Below are 22774 nucleotides of genomic sequence, written 5' to 3' on the forward strand. Positions count from 1 at the left end.
CAAATTGTTTAGCTAGATAAGACCCTTATTTCTCGACTGGGATCATGTAGAGACTTTGAAGCTGTATTGATTCAGACATTTGAACCTTCATTGAACATTTAAATAGTTGGTTGTCATTAAAGTCCCATTAAATGGATAAAAATCCTGTCATTTCGACTAATGACAGACAGAAATGGACATCTTGGATGACATGGGGGTGAGTAAATTATCAGGTAATTTTTATTTGAAAGTGAACTAATCCTTTAAGTGTTGCAGTGTTATATAGCTTCTAGAGCATAACGTTATATAAGCACATTAGGAGTTTGTATGACCCTGTTCCGTGGTAAAACATTTTTTTTTCATAATGTCTGACAATATTAGAAATGTGAATGTTATGGAAAAAGCCCCTAAAACAGCCAAAACTAGTTAGCTTGATTTAAAGGTAGCAGCTAACTGACGTTAACGCTAGTTACGGTAGCAAAAAGCTAACGTTAGTCAGTCAGAACTCCATGCCATGCTGCTATCGGTAACGTATACGTGCAGTTGTGTCCCACATTGTTCAAATAGACATGTTATCTTGTGTACAGCTAAAATAAGATCAAAACTGAACATGAACCATGAGCAGCAAGCTAATGTAAAACGAAAAAATGCGTGCTGTGAATGCTAACGCCCTTGACCATTCACAGCTTTATTGTAAGACAATAACGCCAAAGACCATACGTACACATGGACATTGAAATAATTATGCTGACTGAACTTACCTTCAATTTCGAGGAAACGGGTTCACCAGCGATCTGAAAAGCTGTGCCGTCCAGAACACTAACGGCTCTGACTCGCGCCAACGCCAAGCCGCCAAATGCCTCGTGTTGCCTCGGCCAATCAGAATGGCATTTATGATGATGTGCTCGTTTCAGCCAATCAGAGTGATGCTAACTGGTTTTTGACTGGTTGAAATCCTCCTTGATCAAAGAACTTATATTGTCTTCGTCGAACTAAGATTTCTATGTGTTCCCAATTCAAAACATTTACGGTATTAAAGTTATTTGTCATTTCGTTAAAGTTATAGCTAGCTATAAACAATCATATAAATACCGAACTAGCAACCGGATGTGCCGTGTCAGTTTAACGGAAGTCGGATGACAAGATGCGGAAGCGCGAAGTATTTAAAGTGGGCGGGGCGGAATAAGGTGAATAGGCTACTCTTTGCCTAGCTTGATAGAGAGCTGTCTGTCCTTGACTTTTTTGCAGCTGTTGGTTCTTTTTAAGATAGGAATAAGGTGGATAGGCCTATAGCTAGCATGATTTTTTAAATATAAAATATATAAATGTGTGTATATATATATATATATATATATATATATATATATATATATATATATTTTTTTTTTTTTTTTTATACAATATAAAATAAAAAATAAATAACTTGATTATAGACTACTTTAAAATAAAATAAAAACTGTTAAAGGAAAACAGGAAAATGTAAAAAAAAAACAAAAAAAAACATATGGTCTACCAAATAAATAAATAGTCCATCCATCCATCCATCTTCTTCCGCTTATCCGGGGCCGGGTCGCGGGGGCAGCAGTCTAAGCAGAGATGCCCAGACTTCCCTCTCCCTAGCCACTTCCTCCAGCTCTTCCGGGGGGACTCCGAGGCGTTCCCAGGCCAGCCGGGAGACATAGTCTCTCCAGCGTGTCCTAGGTCTTCCCCGGGGTCTCCTCCCGGTGGGACGCGCCCGGAACACCTTCCCGGGAAGGCGTCCAGGAGGCATCCGGAACAGATGCCCGAGCCACCTCAGCTGACCCCTCTCGATGTGGAGAAGCAGCGGCTCTACTCTGAGCTCCTCCCGAGTGACCGAGCTCCTCACCCTATCTCGAAGGGATCGCCCAGCCACCCTGCGGAGAAAGCTCATTTCGGCCGCCTGTATCCGGGATCTTGTTCTTTCGGTCATGACCCAAAGCTCATGACCATAGGTGAGAGTAGGGACGTAGATTGACCGGTAAATCTTCACCACGACAGACCGGTACATCGACCGCATTACTGCAGAGGCTGCACCGATCCGTCTGTCAATCTCCCGTTCCATCCTTCCCTCACTCGTGAACAAAATCCCAAGATACTTAAACTCCTCCACTTGAGGCAGGAACTCTCCACCAACCTGAAGTAGGCAAGCCACCTTTTTCCGACTGAGGACCATGGCCTCGGATTTGGAGGTGCTGATTCTCATCCCAGCCGCTTCACACTCGGCTGCAAACCGTCCTAGTGCATGCTGAAGGTCCTGGTCTGAAGGGGCCAACACGACAACATCATCTGCAAAGAGCAGAGACGAAATCGTGTTGTTCCCAAACCCGACACCCTCCGGCCCCTGGCTGCGCCTAGAAATTCTGTCCATAAAAATTATGAACAGAACCGGCGACAAAGGGCAGCCCTGCCGGAGTCCAACATGCACCGGGAAGAAGTCTGACTTACTGCCGGCAATGCGAACCAAGCTCCTGCTTCGGTCGTACAGGGACCGGACAGCCCTTAGCAAAGGACCCCGGACCCCATACTCCCGGAGCACCCTCCACAGGCCGCCACGAGGGACACAGTCGAATGCCTTCTCCAAATCCACAAAGCACATGTGGATTGGTTGGGCAAACTCCCATGAACCCTCCAGCACCCTGTAGAGGGTATAGAGCTGGTCCAGTGTTCCACGACCCGGACGAAAACCGCATTGTTCCTCCTGAATCCGAGGTTCTACTATCGGCCGTATTCTCCTCTCCAGTACCCTGGCATAGACTTTCCCAGGGAGGCTGAGAAGTGTGATCCCCCTGTAGTTGGAACACACCCTCCGGTCCCCCTTCTTAAAAAGAGGGACCACCACCCCGGTCTGCCATTCCAGAGGCACTGTCCCCGACCGCCACGCGATGCTGCAGAGACGTGTCAACCAAGACAGCCCCACAACATCCAGAGACTTGAGGTACTCGGGGCGGATCTCATCCACCCCCGGCGCCTTGCCACCGAGGAGTTTCTTGACTACCTCGGTGACTTCAGCTTGGGTGATGGACGAGTCCACCCCTGAGCCCTCAGCCTCTGCTTCCTCAATGGAAGACGTGACGGCGGGATTGAGGAGATCCTCGAAGTATTCCTTCCACCGTCCGACGACATCCCTAGTTGAGGTCAACAGCTGCCCACCTCCACTGTAAACAGCGGTGGTAGGGCACTGCTTTCCTCTCCTGAGGCGCCGGACGGTTTGCCAGAATCTCTTCGAGGCCAGCCGATAGTCCTTTTCCATGGCCTCACCGAACTCCTCCCAGGCCCGAGTTTTTGCCTCCACAACCACCCGGGCTGCAGTTCGCTTGGCCTGCCGGTACCCGTCAGCTGCCTCAGGAGTCCCACAAGCCAACCAGGCCCGATAGGACTCCTTCTTCAGCTTGACGGCATCCTTTACTTCCGGTGTCCACCACCGGGTTCGGGGATTGCCGCCTCGACAGGCACCGGAGACCTTACGGCCACAGCTCCGAGCGGCTGCTTCGACAATGGAGGTGGAGAACATGGTCCACTCTGACTCAATATCTCCAGCCTCCCTCGGGATCCGGTCGAAGCTCCGCCGGAGGTGGGAGTTGAAGATCTCTCTGACAGGAGACTCGGCCAAACGTTCCCAGCAGACCCTTACAGTACGCTTGGGTCTGCCGAGTCTGTCCAGCTTCCTCTTCCGCCATCGGATCCAACTCACCACCAGGTGGTGATCAGTTGACAGCTCCACCCCTCTCTTTACCCGAGTGTCCAAAACATACGGCCGCAGGTCAGATGAAACGACCACAAAGTCGATCATCGACCTACGGCCTAGGGTGTCCTGGTGCCACGTGTACTGATGGACACCCTTATGTTTGAACATGGTGTTCGTTATGGACAAACTGTAACTAGCACAGAAGTCCAATAACTGAACACCGCTCGGGTTCAGATCAGGGGGGCCGTTCCTCCCAATCACGCCCCTCCAGGTAACACTGTCATTGCCCACGTGGGCGTTGAAGTCCCCCAGTAGAACGACAGAGTCCCCAGTTGGAGCACTTTCCAGCACCCCTCCCAGAGACTCCAAGAAGGCCGGGTACTCTGCACTGCCGTTTGGCCCGTAGGCACACACGACAGTGAGAGACCTATCCCCGACCCGTAGGCGCAGGGAAACGACCCTCTCGTTCACCGGGGTAAACTCCAACACATGGCGGCTGAGCTGGGGGGCTATTAACAAACCCACACCAGCCCGCCGCCTCTCACCATGGGCAACTCCAGAGTGGTGAAGAGTCCATCCTCTCTCAAGGAGTGTGGTTCCAGAGCCCAAGCCGTGCGTAGAGGTGATTCCAACTATCTCTAGTTGGAACCTCTCAACCTCACGCACAATCTCAGGCTCCTTCCCCGCCAGCGAGGTGACGTTCCACGTCCCTATAGCTAGTTCCCGTGTCCAGGGATCGGGTTGTCGAGGCCCCCGCCTTCGACTGCTGCCCGATCCTCTCAGCACCGGCCCCTTACGGTCCCTCCTGTAGGTGGTGAGCCCACGGGAAGGCGGCCCCACGTCGCTTCTTCGGGCTGAACCCAGCCGGACCCCGTGGGGAGAGGCCCGGCCACCAGGCGCTCGCATACGAGCCCCAACCCCAGGCCTGGCTCCAGGCTATTAAATAAATAGTCATACAGATAAAAAATCTTGTTTGTTTATATATAATCTGTATTCATATGTATTAATCATGTTGATAGGCTCTATTTGTAAAACACATTTACTGCAACTGCCATAGACGTCCAAATGACGTCCAAAAAACCTCAGATTAGTCAAATGTTGAACGTCAAAATGACGTCCAAGTTGGGTCATGGATGGACGTCCAAATAGTGGACCTAGTTTGGACGTCAAATAAATGTCCAGAATTGGTCGGACTGACGGACCCAATATATACATGATCTGCACGTCTATCCGACGTCCAATGTGTATATCACAACTGCCATAGACGTCCAAATGACGTCCAAAAAAAATAAGCCAGATTAGGTCAAATGTTGAACGTCAAAATGACGTCCAAGTTGGGTCATGGTTGGACGTCCAAATAGTGGACCTGGTTTGGACGTCGAATAGATGTCCAGAATTGGTCATGGACCGACGGACCCAATATAGACATGATCTGCACGTCTATCCGACGTCCAATGTTTAGTGGGATGTATTGATGTAAGAGCAGACCACAATTCTGGTGGCATATTTGCCAAAACCCAATAAACTGCAGTGATTTTGTGCTTTTTCTTGGAAGTTCCAAGTGGATTGCACACCTCAAAGTCATCAACGTATAATATCAGATATTTTCATCTCATCCCCCAACCCGGTATCACGCAAAAGCGTGTAATACACACGCTGGACCACTAGCGGATGCGTGTCAGGGTCACGCTTTGCCTCCTCTAGGCGTAAACATGACACGCATGAATGAAGGTTGACTACCAGTAGGGGGCGATCATTTCCTCAATGCCAACAACTCTCCACGGACCAAAGAGAAAGCGATATAGTGCATTCTCCAAAATTCCCGTGTTGTTCAGGTCGGTCAAAGGCATATTTTTATTATGGTGCTGTAATTTAAGAAATCCTAACGTTGCTGTAGCCTAACGTTATATTTGTGTGTGTGTGTGGCGTGTGGAGCTTTTAATCAATGGTGCTGTTAACGTTACTGTGGTCAATAACGTTAATGGAAATTGATATTAATTGGCTAATTAATTAATCACACAAAAATATCGATTCTAATGTTGTATCTATTCTAAAAGGATCGATCCTCACATAAAAACATGTCGATCCTTATGTGTTTTTTTTAAAACCAGTAACGTTAATTTTATTTATTTAGAACAAATTTATTTTATTCAGAAATTATGCATTAAAATTGATTAAACGTAACAGTAAATGCCTTTACATTGTTACAAAAAAAATGGTAACACTTTACAATAAGGTTAATTAGTTAACAATAGTTAGCTACATTAGTTAACATTAACTAATAATGAACTGCACTTATACAGCATTTATTAATCTTTTTTTAATGTTAATTTAAACATTTAATAATACTTTATCAAAATCTTGTTAACATGAGTTAATGCACTGTGAACTAACATGAACAAACAATGAACAGCTTTATTTCTATTAACTAACATCAATAAATACTGTAACAAATGTATTGCTCATTGTTAGTTCATGTTAGTTAATACATTAACTAATGTTTAATAAATGAACCTTATTGTAAAGTGTTACCAAAAAAATATAGACCTATATTTCATTTAAATGCTGTTCTAATAATTATGATGCTGAAATTTCAGCTTTGATCACAGGAATAAATTACATTTTAACATATTCAAATTGCAATAATATTTCCAAAAAATAATAATTAGTTTTTACAAAGATTTACTGTATTTTTGATCAAATAAATGCAGCTTTGGTACGCATTTTAGACTTCTTTCAACATTAACCATCTTACCGACCCCAAAACTTTTGAACAATAGCGCACATGTAACATTTACTCAAATTTTTCTAGTTTGTGCAATTACATTTATTTTTTTATTGAGGGTTATGTTCTGTAATTGATGTTAATAAATGTGTCAGAAGAAAATGTGCAAAAGTTTTACCTATTGGGGTACAACAGTGGCAGCCCTTCAAAAAATGAACACTGGTTTTACTACGGGAACCATACACACGACTAATTACAGGTGCACCGAGAGCACAAATGACAATTTTTTTTAGTGGTCATGAAAATGTATTCAGATTTAGCATATAAATGATCCATTCACCTCATATGTCACGACACACTGTTTCTATTCATTCGTGCTGTTTACATGCTGAATATACACTGTACAATAAAATAATCACAGTTCTTTATTATCTTTGATTATTTTGTTACAGTTACAGTACTTTATATGTATAATATGACAAATCCAGGAAGCCTTTCTGCAACTATGTTTTTGTTTTCCTTTGTCCAACAGCTCCTGTTTTTACCCACCATCCTTCCCTGTTACCTCCACCTCTATACCTTTATAAGAAAACCAACGGCTCTTTTAAGAGCCATTCCTATACTCCTCTTACTACCTCTCTCTCTCAAACACTCTCTCTCTCTCTCACACACACACACACACACACACACACACACACACACACACACACACACACACACACACACACACACACACACACACACATCATTTTCCTTTAAATACTGTATGTTAAACTGTGCCATCAGAAACACCACATGGTGGATGTGTTACGTATGTTATTGACTTCACTGTAATGCTAAGCAATTACAAAGAAATTAAGTGGAAGTGAAGCAATCAGTGTCAGCTTCATGCTGCTAACAGTTCAAGATTATGTCCAGATTATGAGGGGAAAAAAACGTTTTGAGATTAATGAAATTGTCAGACTGTATTATGTGCTTTATGAAAATTGTTTACTCTTTCCTTTCTATCTATCTTTTCAGTTGTTTCCGTAGTTGGCAGTGAGGATGCTACTAATTTTGAGTCACCTGAGGAGGTTCCCACAGTTACCCAATCAAACTGCTCTCAACACTTATTCGGTAAAATGACACCTTGACCTTACTGTAACTAAGCAAGTTAGCAGTAAGCATGAAAGGAATGATTATTTTCTTATTTCTGTCTTTTAGACCGTGAGATGCAGAAACTGCAGGATATTCTGACATCAGCAGATGTTCAAGGTACCAACAAGCATCCTTCAACATCCACATCATGGTGCTTGCGCCAATCTGTAGCCCAAGATGAGTGGCGGAAAGCAAGGTCTTATCACATCTACTGCTTGCTGTCCTGCAATGTGGCTTCAGAAAAGAACTGCAGCCACTGCATCTCCTGCCGTCATTCGCTGCTGAGACTGCATGCCACAAGAGTGGCTGTGTATGGATTGTGACATACACATACACAAAAAACTCACTCTCCATAACAGGGAGTCCTGTATTGAGGGAGTTTACAAGCCCATTGAGCCAACAGTGTGCTGTGTAAAAAAAGATGGCAAATATACACTGGTCAATCAAGGTAGTATTTTGAACCTTTTTGGTAAAGTGATTGAAGTTTTTTATTATCTTAATTGAACATATTTTTAATGCTTTCTCACTAATTATTTCTCTTCTCCTTTCAGTCTGTTTATTGCCTACAGTGAGACCTGTCCAATTATGCACTTGTGACCCTTCAAACGTCACAGAATCAGCTGGCAGAGCAATCATTTTGGTTTACATAAATGGTATGAACTATGGTTTTATATTTTATTTTTTTCTTGTCCCTTTGTGTGTTAGAATGTTCTACTTTTTGATTTTAGGTCGGTATGATTTGCACTTGCCAAACTTGCTGTGCAGATTATGTCTGGCTCATTGGACACCTGACATGAGCGACCTAATAAGAAGTGGGTATTGGCCAGCATCTGTGAATGCTGACACGCTGTTTTCCATAGATGTCTTCAGCTCATTTGAAGAAATGAAAACTGTTGCACCAGGTTTATCGAGACAAGGTTTTATCCGGATGTTGGAGAGGAGGACCTGTCTCTTTGGAAGGGTAAGATCAGTGTGGCTCAAAGTTGCCTTAAGTAGAGATGGGAGAACATTAGTGTAGCTATTTATTTTTACTCTTTACTAATCGTATGTACAGACTGGGAAAATACATGGAGACGTATTCCAAAGAAGCTTCATGGAATACACATTCTGCCAGTACCAGTGTGAAGAAATGGCCAGTGTAGAGCACTTCACCTGCCCAGCATGTACACCCAACATGCTTGCTCTTTGTGCAGATGGCAACAGAAAAGTGTACCGATTTCGGCAGTCAAAGGGGTTAGTTGTTTTAAACTTGTAATTGTTTTACTTAATGTAAAGTTAACAGAACATAGTGGGCCCTATCTTGCACCCAGCGCAATTGACTTTGTACACCGACGCATGTATCATTCCTATTTTGCACCCGCGCACAGCGGACTTTTCCCTCCACAGACGCACGTCGGTAAATTAGGAAATGAACTTGCGCTCGCGGGGGCGGTTCAGCGCAAAGAGAAGGCGTGTTCCGGCGCAAAACTTCAATGGTGCTATTTTCCAGTTTTAGAAAGCAATTGCGCCATTGACCAAGAAAAAAACTGTCTAAAGACAGTGGCGCGTTGCGCGTTAGTGATGTGGTATTTTAAGGGCGCGTGCTTGGCCATAATGTTAACCCGCATCCACTTTGATTCTCTAATATAAACAGATGCAGCAGTTTTCATTTTTGCAAATCATACATTATTACAAGGAAAAATATTAACACACGAGGGAAATCATTGGTATGTCCGTGAAGATGTGAAAAAGATCTATCTAGATAAAAAAAAATAAAAAAATCTAGATTAGGCTACACATTTACCCAAATTATACGCCTGTTTAACCGAAGCTAATTTGGGTGGGTTTCTCCCATCATCCCCAATGTCACTTCTCTGTGTTTTACGGCCCTGACGAGAACGTCGGTTTCCTCTGCTGTGAACTGCTCCTGCGTGCGCTGGCAAACCCGCCGTTATAATAGCAATCCGCCATGGAACAAGCGCGCCGGCTCTTAAAGGGAATGTGAGATGACGCTCTGATTGGTTTATTTCACGTTACGCCCAAACCACACCTATGAATAATGAAGCTACTTCAGACCAACCCCTTTTAGATTTGCGTCGGGCGCAAGAGTCATTTATCCGCCGGGAAAATAGCAACAGCGCCGGGATCCGCCCACAAAGTTACTTGCGCTTTGCACTTTGACACTTGCGTTTCAGATCGTTAAAATAGGGCCCATAATGTCTGACACTGAACATCATTTTTTTTTTCTTATTCTATTAAGGTCAGAGGAACCCTATTTTGATGGCACCTTCATTGCCAAGGACACTGATGTACACTATTTTGTTGATGAGATCAGGAGTAAAATGAAAAGTGTTAGTGTTGCAACATTTGAAATGTATGATTGTTGCTTTATTTAATAGATATTGTATCCCTAGTTGGTGTAAGCTTATATAATACGTACACTAGTATCTTAGTTTGTTACAAGCACTTTGAGCATGGTGCACTCTTTGAAGAAATCTTGTGTTGAGGTTTGAAATTAGATATGATATGTGTGGTGGCATCCAAAGTGGCTAGTTTAGTAGCTCATTCATTATGTAATAGCAGATCTCTGTAAGAGATAGTGACTATGCATGCAGTTTGTCACCCTGCCTTTCAACTAGTTTGTGTTGCTAGAGTAGAGAAAGTGTAGATGCATTTTCTGAAGCTCCTCTTTAGTAGTAGTTTGAAAGTAAACCTTTATTGTCACCGATCATTACAAAGATGCCAGTTGGTGTGATGTAACTTGACTCATCCTGATGGATGAAGTAACTAGTTCTAGCAACTTTCAGTTTTAACCAGAATTATTTTGTCTGTATAGACTGCCGGCAAAGGGATCTGTAGAGCCAGTCAGTGGTCTGCTGCACGTGAAACGTCCAGAAGAGCAAGCAAACTGGATGAAGAGGGCCTTGAGGTGGTTGTTTGCAGGCACAGAGTGCTACTCAAGGCTCTTAACATGTACAGGGGGGAAATATTTGCTTATCCGCTGTACCTGCAGAAGGAGCTCCAAGCAGCCACAAACGGACAGTTCTATTGCACGTATATTGCAAGTATTGGCGTTACCTGGAAAAGTTGGCAGTCTCCATGTTGGAACTCAGACCTTTACTGGAGATGAGACCATTCCTTTCTGTCATGCATGCCGGCTCATTCAACCAAGTGTGAGGTACTGCATATTCTTTATCATACCATTTGAAATTGTATTTTTATGACTTATATAATACACTGTATATGATTATAATATAACTGCCACCCTAATTTGTTAGATAATCTGGACTGGCAAAAATCAGGAAGGTGCTGGCACAACTGCAGGGGAGGAGGTCGAAATGGTAAACAGCTACCTGTCTCGGTGTGCCCTGACAACCAAGTACATGACAAAATCTGGTAATTGTTGCTTATTTATATTATTTTAGGAAACCTGTCTTTTATTCTTTCTTCTTTTTATTGTTTTTATTCTTTCTGTCTAATACTTTGTACTCTAAGATTGCAAATATTATATATTATTTATTGCAAATTTACTGCATTACATCTATCTTAAATTAAAACTCAATGGTAAATGTGTGGATGAAGTAAAATGCCATGAGCATTAATGGGACTTTCCTCCATCACATCATTTTGTTGTTTAAAGCCAGGAATGACATGTTAACTGTCCATGCTATTGGATGGAACCGACGGAAGCAGGAAGGCCTTCATCTTGCACTATCCAGCAGATACATCAAGGTATTATGTTGTGTCGGAGTTATGTATACAATGCTTTTCATGATTTTTCTCACTTTTTAAGATCGCAAAGGCAGAAATCTTTTTTTTTTTTTTTTTTACACCAGACTTTCAAAAAGGCTGGGGCTGAGTCTCAGAGACTGTAGAATTTGAGCAGTGAGCTGGGGTGTCCTGAGAATATTGTGCATCAGTGGGTAGATGATGTCAGAAAATGGGCTACTGATGGTACAGTATTTTATAGACATTCTTCTATGTAGTTTACTAATATTGCAGTGTGATAATTAATTGTGTAACTGAGAATCTTTGCCATGCATAAGGATTAAGTAAGGACGTGTCGTCCTGTTTTGTTTGTTATAAACTTGTGGTCTTGTAGGCTCCTTTGAGACTGTAAACAGTGAATTGAGGCTCTAAACAAACTTAACTTGAACTCCAAACTGTTTAAATGTACAGCCTAAAATACATTAGAATCATTTACTTGTAATATTGTTGTTGCTTTAAGAAACTGTAGGTACCAGATGTGAGGATGACCAACATGAACGTCAGAAATCTATAGAACAAATGTTTTTTGGTGTTCATAAAAAAAAGCCAGCCTTTATAATCAGACTGGTATGTTGATAACTCATCTAATATTTATGTCATTTTTATTACTTGCAGATGTCTTATCTGTATTGTTTTGGTCTTAACGTGTTTTCAGGTCCTTCATTTTAAAATGTCTTCCTTTAAATTTTACAGATATTCGGCCTATTACGCCTTTTCAGTCATTCTATTTTTTTTACATTTTAATTTATTAATTCTTTAGTCAGTTATAAATATTAGTATTTCATTTAACTTTCTGATATCTGCATAAACAAAATTTGACACTTCCGTTGAAGAAAATTGTGGGAAGAGAAAAGAAAACTCTTGCAAACAATCAAGCTCTACAATGAGCAGGTGGCAGATGAGGAGCACATCTTTAAGGGGAAGGTGGAGAGCGGGCTCTCTGTGGGGGGAGGAGACAGTCTAATATGGCCATGGGAAGTGCACAGCAGTGGTATGTAGCAATTTCTAACCAAGGCTATTTTGCACCCTGCACCAGGTTATGGGATGTACATACACTAATGTTTTGCCTGCTGTTTAGAATGTACAGGTCAAATTTGTATTGAAGGGATGTTATTTGTGTGACTTCAGAATCCAGCAACATTCTCACCAAGAAGAAGATTTTTGATGTGTACATGTCAAAAGTGCGGCTTCAAGAGGAAAAGATCATTGTGATGAGGGAGATGAGACAGCACTGCACCTATCTCAGAAAACTGGCTGGAAACATTAGGACTAGGATATCAGAAATGTCTTCTGACAGAAACTGTGGTAAGAAGCTAACTTTTATTAGATTCTTGCTATAATGCTTTTGGGGATCCTATAAAACCCCACTCACTTTGAGATCCTCTAGTGTTACATTATGGCTTCCTTGTGGCTGGATCTAAATGGCCTGTACTTCTTTAGTAAAGTCAGTTAATGAATAGCTCAACAACACTAACTCAATTGAAGTATTATCATGCCTCGCTTTTAATTTTTCCTTCTAGGCAGTTTAAAGGAGAACTCCAGTGCAAAATGAACCTTTGGTCTAATTACACATTGTTACCTAGTCAACCGTTATCTGAGATTTGTTTTCATGATTATCGAATGTAAATAGTTCTCTTACGAGAGGTTCTCTCGTACTGCGTACTGAAAGTACGCACCGGGTAAAGTCTCTTTGCTCGAGATATTGAAGCCAAAATTTATCCTTAAATTTCTATATATTGTAAACGCAGTGCAGCAGCAGTCAGACCTAGAGCGGGCAATCTAGCGCGCTCATTGGCTGCTCCGCGGCAACTGCTGCAGCCTACCACTGAGCCCCTAGCGTGACGTCGCGCCCAATGAGGGCGCTTCGCGCCCTCACGCGGCAAAGCCCGCCGAAATGGGAGTGGCTTAGCGTATATAAGGGGCCGTTAGGCTGCTAACACTCGATTTTCATCTCTTCAGCGACGCTCTACGCTTCGCTGACCTCCGAGAGAAGCCGCCGCCGTCGAATCCAGCGACCAGCCAGCTTAGGACAGCGCCTGAGGAAGCCGGCCGTCTTCGCCACCTTCAGCCGTCCGTGCCAGCTACGCTATCCGGCGACAAAAGTATCCTTTCTATATACCTCTCCGTGAGCTCGCCGCCGCGACTCACGTCCTAAAAGAGCAGGCGTTTGTACAAAAATGCCTCGTCTTTCCTGCGGTTCGTGCCGAACCGCGCTCAGCGACGGAGACCGCCACGTGATATGCGCTCTCTGCCTGGGCCAAGACCACGCAGCCATCGCTCTCTCGACGGGTGGCTGCATCGAGTGTGATGAGATGGCGATTTCGACCCTGCGGGCTCGACTCGCCCTCTTCGACGTCGAGGCTGTCGCTCCGCCTCTCTCCAGTGGCCCGCGAAAGAAGAAGCGCCGTGCCCAGAGACTCCCGGAGCCCGTCGCTCGCGAACGCTCGCCGGAACCTTCCCCTCGAGCTTCGCGTTCCCCTTCACCGCCCCCCCTTCCCGACGCGCAGATGACGGCTTCGGCCCTCACTGCCGTCGACACAGGGGACGAGGCGGGGGACGACGCCATCGACAGGCGTCGGACAGTGAAGAGTGGTCTGGATCAGCACACTCCACCTCCTCTTCGACGCAGGAACCTGGCAAGGCCCGGTCTAATGTGGACGCCGAACTTATCCGCCTCCTCACCATGGCCGTCGACCAACTGGGCCTGGACTGGTCTCCACCGGAGGCGCCCGCGCCCAACAGGCTCGATGGGTGCTTTCTACCTAGCCGCCGCCTAGCGCCTGCCTCTAGGTCAGCACCCTTCCTGCCGGAGCTCCACAGCGAGCTCTCTAAATCGTGGAATGCTCCATTCTCCGCGAGACTCCGCTCCCCTGCTTCCTCGACTCTCTCCCAAGTGGACGGAGCCGTCGAAAAAGGTTACAGCCGGATTCCCCCAGTGGAAGAGGCGGTCGCAGTGCACCTTTGCCCGCCATCACCAAAATGGCGCTCAAAGTCTGCCCTCCCGTCGAAAGCCTGCAGGACCACCTCAGCCCTTGTCGGCCGCGCTTTCGCCGCCGCCGGTCAAGCCGCTTCCGCCCTGCATTCTATGGCTGTCCTCCAGATCCTCCAGGCTGAACTCCTCCGCCGTTTGGACGAGAAACGCCCGGTTCAGGACATCGTGACGGATCTGCGCAGCGCGACGGATCTTTCCCTCCGCGCCACGAAATCCGCAGCACAGGCAATGGGACGATGCATGGCTTCGCTCACGGTAACGGAGAGGCACCTTTGGCTGACGCTCGCCGAGATGAGTGAGACTGAACGCGCCGTGTTCCTCAACGCCCAGCTCTCCCCCGCCGGCCTCTTTGGCCCTGCGGTGACCGGGATTGTGGACAGATTTTCTGAGGTACAGAAAACATCTCAAGCCATGAAGCTGTTCCTCCCTCGACGCGTTAGCTCCGCTGCAGGCCGCTCCCAGAACCAGCCTCCTGCACGAAGCTCATCGCAACAGCGCCCATCGCAGCCTCCATCAGCTTCGCAGCAGCGACAGGGCGGCCGCCCTCGATCGCGCTCAAACAGCCGTCACAGACCGCCTCCCCCCCGGGGACCGCGACAGAAGATCGTGCTGAAGCCTGAGGCCGCGAAATCCTCCTAGCCACCGCGAAGAGGAAAAGATGCGCGAGTCCCGCCGCCGCCGCCGGACCGCCATCAAAGTTAGCCGCTCTGTCAGTCCCCTTAAACAAGGCTACTGCAGTTGTGTATTCAGCAGCCAACGAGCCACTCACAGTACACGCTTGCCTGCACACAAACGCCGTTTTCACGGCGACCCAGATAAGTCACAAAAAGAGTGTAATGTCTGTTCATACGGCTCACGCCAATTGTGTTCTATGTGTAGAAAATGTGCCCACTCCAATGTGTTCACCCCTACACACAAGCACGTCCCCCATATTTGTCACAGAGCCCACTCACATAAAGCGGGCACGTACCGCTCGAGTGTTAAATGTAGGACTTGTGCCCACGTCCCAGTGCCCACACCTACAAAATGTCCGCTCTGTTGTACAGTTATCACGGGGGGCGAAACTAATAAAGCCAATAGGCCGTGTTTCAGATATAAGCGCTGCACATGCTCACGAGCACGCGCGCTCACTGACGAACACTGTTCCCCCCATATCGCTCACAAGCACCGCTGTTCGCGCCACAGACTATTCTCCGTCCCTAGCGACCGAGTTACTGAATGTGAAACGGCAGGCTGCTGTAACCAGCGAGCAGCATTACTCAGCAAACGAGGGCGCGCGCGCCGCGCTGATACCTCCGTTTCAGTTTCTCGAGCCCGCGCAGTGCGGCGCTCAGAACGCGGAGACCATTCTGCCCCTAGCTATGCGTGCGAAAGCATGGGAAGCGATCCCGGGCGTGTCAGAATGGGTGCTGAATGTTGTAAGACAGGGCTATACACTGCAGTTCGCTCGCCGTCCCCCGCGCTTCCGAGCCCGTACAGTGACGAGCGTGAACCCAGAAGTAGCACACCTACTTCGCGCAGAAATAGCAAAACTGTTATGCAAGGGGGCGATAGAGCCGGTATGTCCTTCTATGAGCGAGTCAGGCTTTTACAGCCGTTATTTTCTCGTGCCCAAGAAGGACGGAGCGCTCAGACCTATATTAGATCTGAGACATTTGAACAAAGCTCTTATGAAAAGACCGTTCAAAATGATTACGACCAGACAAATCCTCGCGCAAATTCGCCCGAGGGACTGGTTCATTTCTCTCCATCTGAAAGACGTGTACTTTCAGATTCAGATCATACCCCGTCACAGGCCATTCTTGAGATTCGCCTTCGACGGTCAGGTATATCAGTACACCGTCCTGCCGTTCGGCCTGTCTTTAGCACCCCGTACATTTACGAAGTGCATGGACGCACCGCTCGCCCCCCTGAGGCGTCAGGGGATGCGAATACTGAACTATCTGGACGACTGGCTGATTTTAGCACAATCAGAGGCGGAACTCGTGTCTCACAGAGCTGTGCTACTCAGTCATCTGGAAAACCTGGGTCTCACGGTCAATTGGACCAAGAGCTCACTGCTGCCCCGTCAGTCAGCTTCCTTTCTAGGAATACAGCTCGACTCGGTGGCAATGACGGCTCGCTTGTCAACACAGCGCGCGCGCCGTGTTCAGCGTTTGGCCGCATCTTTCCAGAAAGACAAAGTGTTTCCCCTGAAAACGTTTCAGAGATTGCTGGGCTTTATGGCCTCAGCCGCAGCAGTGCTCCGGCTAGGTCTATTGCGTATGCGCCCCCTGCAACGATGGCTCAACGCTCGTGTACACCACCGAGCCTGGGCTTCCAGCGGTTACCGAATCAGTGTGACTCAGAGCTGTGTTTCAGCTCTGCAGCCCTGGCTAGTGACCGACTGGTATCAGCGGGGAGTTATGATGGGAACTGTCTCGTACCGAAAAGTTATCTCGACGGACGCTTCCAACCTAGGTTGGGGCGGGGTATTCGAGGGCAGACCGGTCTTTGGCCTATGGTCAGACACGGAGAAGCTCCTCCATATAAACTGTCTGGAGATGATAGCGGTCGAGTACACTGTGAAACACTTCTTCCCTTTTCTGCGGGGCCACCACGTACTGGTTCGAACGGACAACATGTCTGTGGTGTCGTACGTGAACCGCCAGGGCGGTGTCAGATCCAGGTCACTCTGCGATCTGGCGGAACGCCTCCTCGTCTGGGCTCAGCACCACGTGCGCTCGCTCAGAGCCACGCATGTGCCAGGACGCCTGAACGACGGACCGGACAGACTGTCCAGGAACAACATTCCCCTCGGGGAATGGTCCCTGCAACCTCAGTCAGTCCAGTTATTGTGGCACCGCTTCGGCAAGGCGGAAGTCGACCTATTCGCGTCGACAGACAACGCCCATTGCCTAAGATTCTTTTCGAAGAACGAGGACGCTCTGGCCCAGACATGGCCCAGATGCCCGTTATACGCGTTCCCTCCGGTCTCATTGTTACCACAAGTAATCAAGAGAATCAGGGAAATGCGTCACTCGGTGCTCCTCATAGCCCCCCGATGGGAGAACCAGACATGGTTCTCGGAGTTGGTGCGGCTGTCAGACTCAGCCCCATGGCCGATCCCGGCGAGGAAAGACCTCCTTTCCCAAGCCGGCGGATCGATTTGGCACCCTCATCCAGAGCTATGGTCTCTGCATGCATGGATAGTCAACGGGTACCCGTTGCTTTGCCAGAAGGGGTCGTGAACACGATCACGCAATCTAGAGCCCCCTCTACCAGGCGGCTTTATGCGTCTAAATGGTCGGTGTTTACTAAATGGTGCACGGACAAGGGCATACAGCCACAAACGTGCGGAGTTTCGTGGGTGCTTTGCTTCCTTCAAGAGATGTTGGACAGGGGCAGGTCCCCCTCCACGCTCAAAGTATATGTCGCGGCCATCGCAGCGTTCGCCGAGTCGACGCTCGGCCAGGCGATAGGAAGGAATGAGCTCATCATCCGCTTCCTTAGAGGAGCCAGGAGGATGAATCCCCCACGGCCCCCCTCGGTTCCTATCTGGGATCTTTCCCTGGTCTTAGAGGCCCTGAAAGCGCATCCCTTCGAACCGCTACACTCTGTGGAGTTGAAGTACCTCGCGCTCAAAACCGTGTTTCTGATCGCTCTTGCATCAGTTAAACGTGTGGGTGACTTACACGCGCTCTCTGTGAGTGCTACGTGCCTCGAGTTTGGACCTAATGACTCTAAAGTCATCCTTAAACCGAGACACGGTTATGTCCCCAAAGCGATCGGTACCCCGTTCAGAGCACAGATCATTTCACTCTCAGCCTTGCCGGCATCGGGCAACGAGGTCGATGCGAACCTCCTTTGTCCTGTCAGAGCACTGAGAATTTACGTCACGCGCTCCGCCGCCTTCAGGCGCTCGGAGCAGCTTTTTGTTTCGTTCGGTGGGCGCACCAAAGGTCTCGCCGCCTCGAAACACAGCCTATCCAGATGGATAGTGGACGCTATTGCTGCGGCTTACGCGTCTAAAGACCTGCAATGCCCCTTGGGCGTTAGGGCTCATTCCACCAGAGGCATGGCCTCTTCGTGGGCTTGGTCCAGCGGGATTTCTATTCATGACATTTGTACGGCGGCAGGCTGGGCCTCCCCGTCTACATTTGTTAGGTTCTACAACCTAGAAGTCCCCGCCTTGCAGGCTAGACTCCTTTCAGTCTGAAAAAAAAAAAAAGTCCTAGCGACTCACTCGTGAACTGCGCTACAAGGGTAGATGTGTTCAATATAAGACCGGCAGTGCCGCTCTGTATGTATATCCCCTCATAAAGTGCTTATGTACAGGTGCGAGCCCACTCTGTTGGCCACCTAAATTTCACTTATCCATGTCCCCCGGGGCGTTCCCCCCTGGGATTCATATAGTGACTGCTTAAGCGCACACGGCGTTTACAAGGGGTTCCCGGTGCGTACTTTCAGTACGCAGTACGAGAGAACCTCTCGTAAGAGAACGTACTCGGTTACCTAACGTAACCTCGGTTCTCTCTAGAAGAGGGAACGAGTACTGCGTTCCCTGCCGTGTCGCGCTTCGAGCTCATTTCGCTTCAGCGATGAAAAAATCGAGTGTTAGCAGCCTGACGGCCCCTTATATACGCTAAGCCACTCCCATTTCGGCGGGCTTTGCCGCGTGAGGGCGCGAAGCGCCCTCATTGGGCGTGACGTCACGCTAGGGGCTCAGTGGTAGGCTGCAGCAGTTGCCGCGGAGCAGCCAATGAGCGCGCTAGATTGCCCGCTCTAGGTCTGACTGCTGCTGCACTGCGTTTACAATATATAGAAATTTAAAGATAAATTTTGGCTTCAATATCTCGAGCAAAGAGACTTTACCCGGTGCGTACTTTCAGTACGCAGTACTCGTTCCCTCTTCTAGAGAGAACCGAGGTTACGTTAGGTAACCGAGTACGTTTTATCTCTAAAAACAGTTTAGCCTATAACGCTAGTATAACCCATACAAAAATGTAATATATGGCCATATATGTACTTATATTTTAAATAGCATGACATATATCTATACATATATTTGACTTATCTGAGAACACAATATATGCCTGCAACATATATGAACATTTATGTGTCCAAACATGTGAAGAAAATATTTGAGTTCATCCATATATGATACCATATATCTGCATATATTACAGTATAGTATTGGTTTCTTGCATATATGGACAACATTAAGTATAAATATGTGACATACATATTTGTTTTCCACATTTAATAAATGTATGTAAACATACATGCATGTGATACTGATGCATTTTTAAAGCTGTGGCATATGGTTATGGTACTTTGTGGATGTATTTCTCAAAAAAATACAAAGAAAACACTGCATTATTGTATTAAAAAATACTATATTTGGTATTCACACAACACAGACACAAGTGTGTGTGTCAGAATAATATTTACCTACACTTAAATTATCTTTATTAAACCAGTTCTTCTTCTAAAAAAAGAAAAAGAAAAACCTAAAACATAAATCTCCAAAATTCCTTTGCAAAATATAATTTACTATCAAATGTATCTTCATCTATATTTGAACCTTGCTTTCTTGGAGCACATTTACGTGGAATTACGTAACCTCCGCGGCCTGATTTTTAAAACTAAAATAACTTAAAATAGAAAAATAATGAATGTAAGATTAACAATAATAATAATAATAATAACAACATATTGGTTTTGATTTTGAAAACATAAAAAAAATTCTTAGTGAGAATTTGCAATCAGTATTTCCCTAGTAACCAGTTCTGTCACTATAGCAACACCCGCGTACAACCTGAGAAAAACGTTAACGACGACACGACTAGGAGAAAGCGCTATGCGCTTGTGAAATGGTGTGCCTGGGTTGCGGGGAACGTTAGTATTGGTCACATTTTGTTCTGGAAAGTTTTGTAAACGGCGTGATTACCAACGAAGACGAATTTGCCGTCGAGTGGGGTGTGGGAAAACGACCAAAAGGTGGATTCCCCATTTGGCTACCGTTCAATCAGTTGGAGGTAAGTTAACGTTAAACCCTAACGTTTTTTTTACTGCTATTTATTAACGTTAGTTACACAGGGATATATGCTACTATATATTAACTTAAATAGATCATTTATAACGAAACTACGTTGTCAAGGAATGTGTTTAGTTCGTTAACTTATAGCCTATGTGTTTAATGTTAGTTTTGCTGAGGCAAAAAGCTTCCTTTGACTTGCTAAAGATAAGGTTACCTCGAGGTTATGTAGGATAACGTTACACACACACACACACACACACACACAGAATAACGGCGTTCTACCGATATGAGTGATCTATTTGTGATATTGATAATGATAATAATGTGATGTAATGCCCACTCAATATGATATTAACTCAGACCCTTGTTGATAACTATCAGTGGCAATGGTGAGTGACTGATATTTCTTTGAATAGCCTACTTTGGAGCGAAAGTTGGACAAACGTTCGAAGAAAGATTCCGAAGATGACATTGTGGGAAAGAGAAACCGTGTGCCAAACGTCTGTGGGAGGATGATGATGACCCCTACTGCCGTGGCCACAGTCAGTGGAACCAAAGTGAGTCTTTGTTTAATGTAGCCTAACTTACTAAACTAACTCTTTAACGTTACCCCATAAAGACGACATTAACGACCCCCTGTAACCATAATGACGATATTTGAATTGTTTTTTGCTTGTTTCTTGTTGAAACACTTTGTAACAAGCTTTAAAATGACGATTACATAAACAACATTCAATCAAATGAAGCAAGGGTCCATGTACTTTTGTCCATTCCTTTTTCGTTTTGTAACCATGGGAACAAAAACAAAAATGGAACGTTTGTTGTATTTTTAAATACTATGTTGAATACCAAAATTTTAATCAAAACCTTTTCAAAAAAAAAAAATGTGTGCGCACAAAATAAAATAATGACTTTGGACTTTTTTTTTGGACTTTGAAATTATGTTTTGCATTTTTATAAACTAAAATTAGAAAACGAACAGATTCATATAAAAATGTCCATTTACAAATGTTCTTTTGTAAAATTATTGTTTCTCCCACAGTTTCGAAACTGTTTCAGTTTTTCCTGTTGATGCAGAGATACCTCAGATAAAAGAAATGCTCAATAGAAGCTCCATGCATCTCGGCAGTCCAGGGTCTCTCCCCAGCCCTTCAAACCCTGTTCAAACAGTGAGTACTTTTTTATGCAGTGCTGTTGGAAAGTATGTCTTCTATATTAATTGGTCATAATCGAATACAATTTACTGTAAATTTGTCCTAATCTAATCTCCCAAATTTCCTGGTACCTTGTGGCAATTGTTCTTTTTGACACTACTTACTGATAATATGAAATCTCCGACATTGACAGTAGGGACCAGGAATGCTTGACATAATGCTAGTGGGACCAATTTCAACAGTCAATTGTACATAAATCTGGAATGCTGGATATTTTGTTTAATTTACTGAATTGAAACTTTTAAGCCTATCAATTTTATTTTGTTCAACAGGAAGAAATTGTCCCGGGTTCAGGTGTTTATGTATCGCATCCAGTGGGACAATGGTGAGGATTTTGCTGCTTGGGGTGTTTGACATTGTAACGCTCGTCAAAAGTAATTTGAGAGGTTAGTATTGTCTGTACAGTAGTGTAAGAAGTTCTCCCATCTAACGGTGGGACAACGAACTGAATATTACATTTTACATTTAAGCATTTGGCAGACGCTTTTATCCAAAGCGACTTACATTGCATTTCAAGCTACACATTTACATACTTATCAATTCTTGCTTTCCCTGGGAATCGAACCCATGACCTTGGTGTTGCAAGCGCCAATGCTCTACTGTTTGAGCTACAGGAAGGCTATTACTTTCTAGCCCCCCCATTCCTAGCACGTTTTAACTCCTACGGTGGCCGTTTCATGTAAAGGTTAACATGGCTTCCAGTACAAAGCAAAAGCAATGAAAAATAACTACAATTTAGAGTCTACAATCTACACTGATTGCAGTGTAAGTGTGGCTTTACTTGCATACTCACGTACTTTGTCACTCAATTTTGACTTGCACTAGAAGAAACTGCAATAAAGATTTTTTTTTATCTTTAGATAAGTTTATCCACCAGTGTTTTGTCTGCTTTATATCTAAAACTTTTTTCTTTAAAATCTACCTTCTCAGATGCAGTTATGTCAAAGCACTCAGTTTCGGCTGGCCAGATCGGAACAGCCCTGAATGGGAAGATGGCAGAGCTAAGACTGGCAATGTCCAGGAAAAATGTTAATTAAAAATTAATGTGTTTCCCCTGTGAGTGAATTTGGAAATGTTTTAAATGTGGCTAGAAGTTTGAAAATATAATACTGAGGGAAAAAAGTGAGCGCTTTGAAAATGCTTTAAAAAGAAAATAGAGTCTGAAGTTGAAGTTAAAGGACAAGTTCGGTATTTTACACTTGAACCCCTGTTTTCAGACCGTTTCTGATGAAATAGAACGGTTAAGATTGAA

General features: G+C 45.3%; 1 long non-coding RNA gene across 1 annotated transcript; it reads left to right on the forward strand.

Annotated features, from left to right (window-relative positions):
• The first annotated feature begins 20169 nt into the window (after nt 1-20169).
• Nucleotides 20170-21832, forward strand: LOC306985034. Its single transcript, XR_013794729.1, has 4 exons — nt 20170-20306; nt 20725-20865; nt 21351-21477; nt 21795-21832. It is a non-coding gene; the product is annotated as an uncharacterized lncRNA (long non-coding RNA).
• Nucleotides 21833-22774: the final 942 nt, after the last annotated feature.

This window comes from Phoxinus phoxinus (genome assembly GCF_949152265.1).
Source record: "Phoxinus phoxinus genome assembly, chromosome: 17".
Classification (NCBI taxonomy): Eukaryota; Metazoa; Chordata; class Actinopteri; order Cypriniformes; family Leuciscidae; genus Phoxinus; species Phoxinus phoxinus.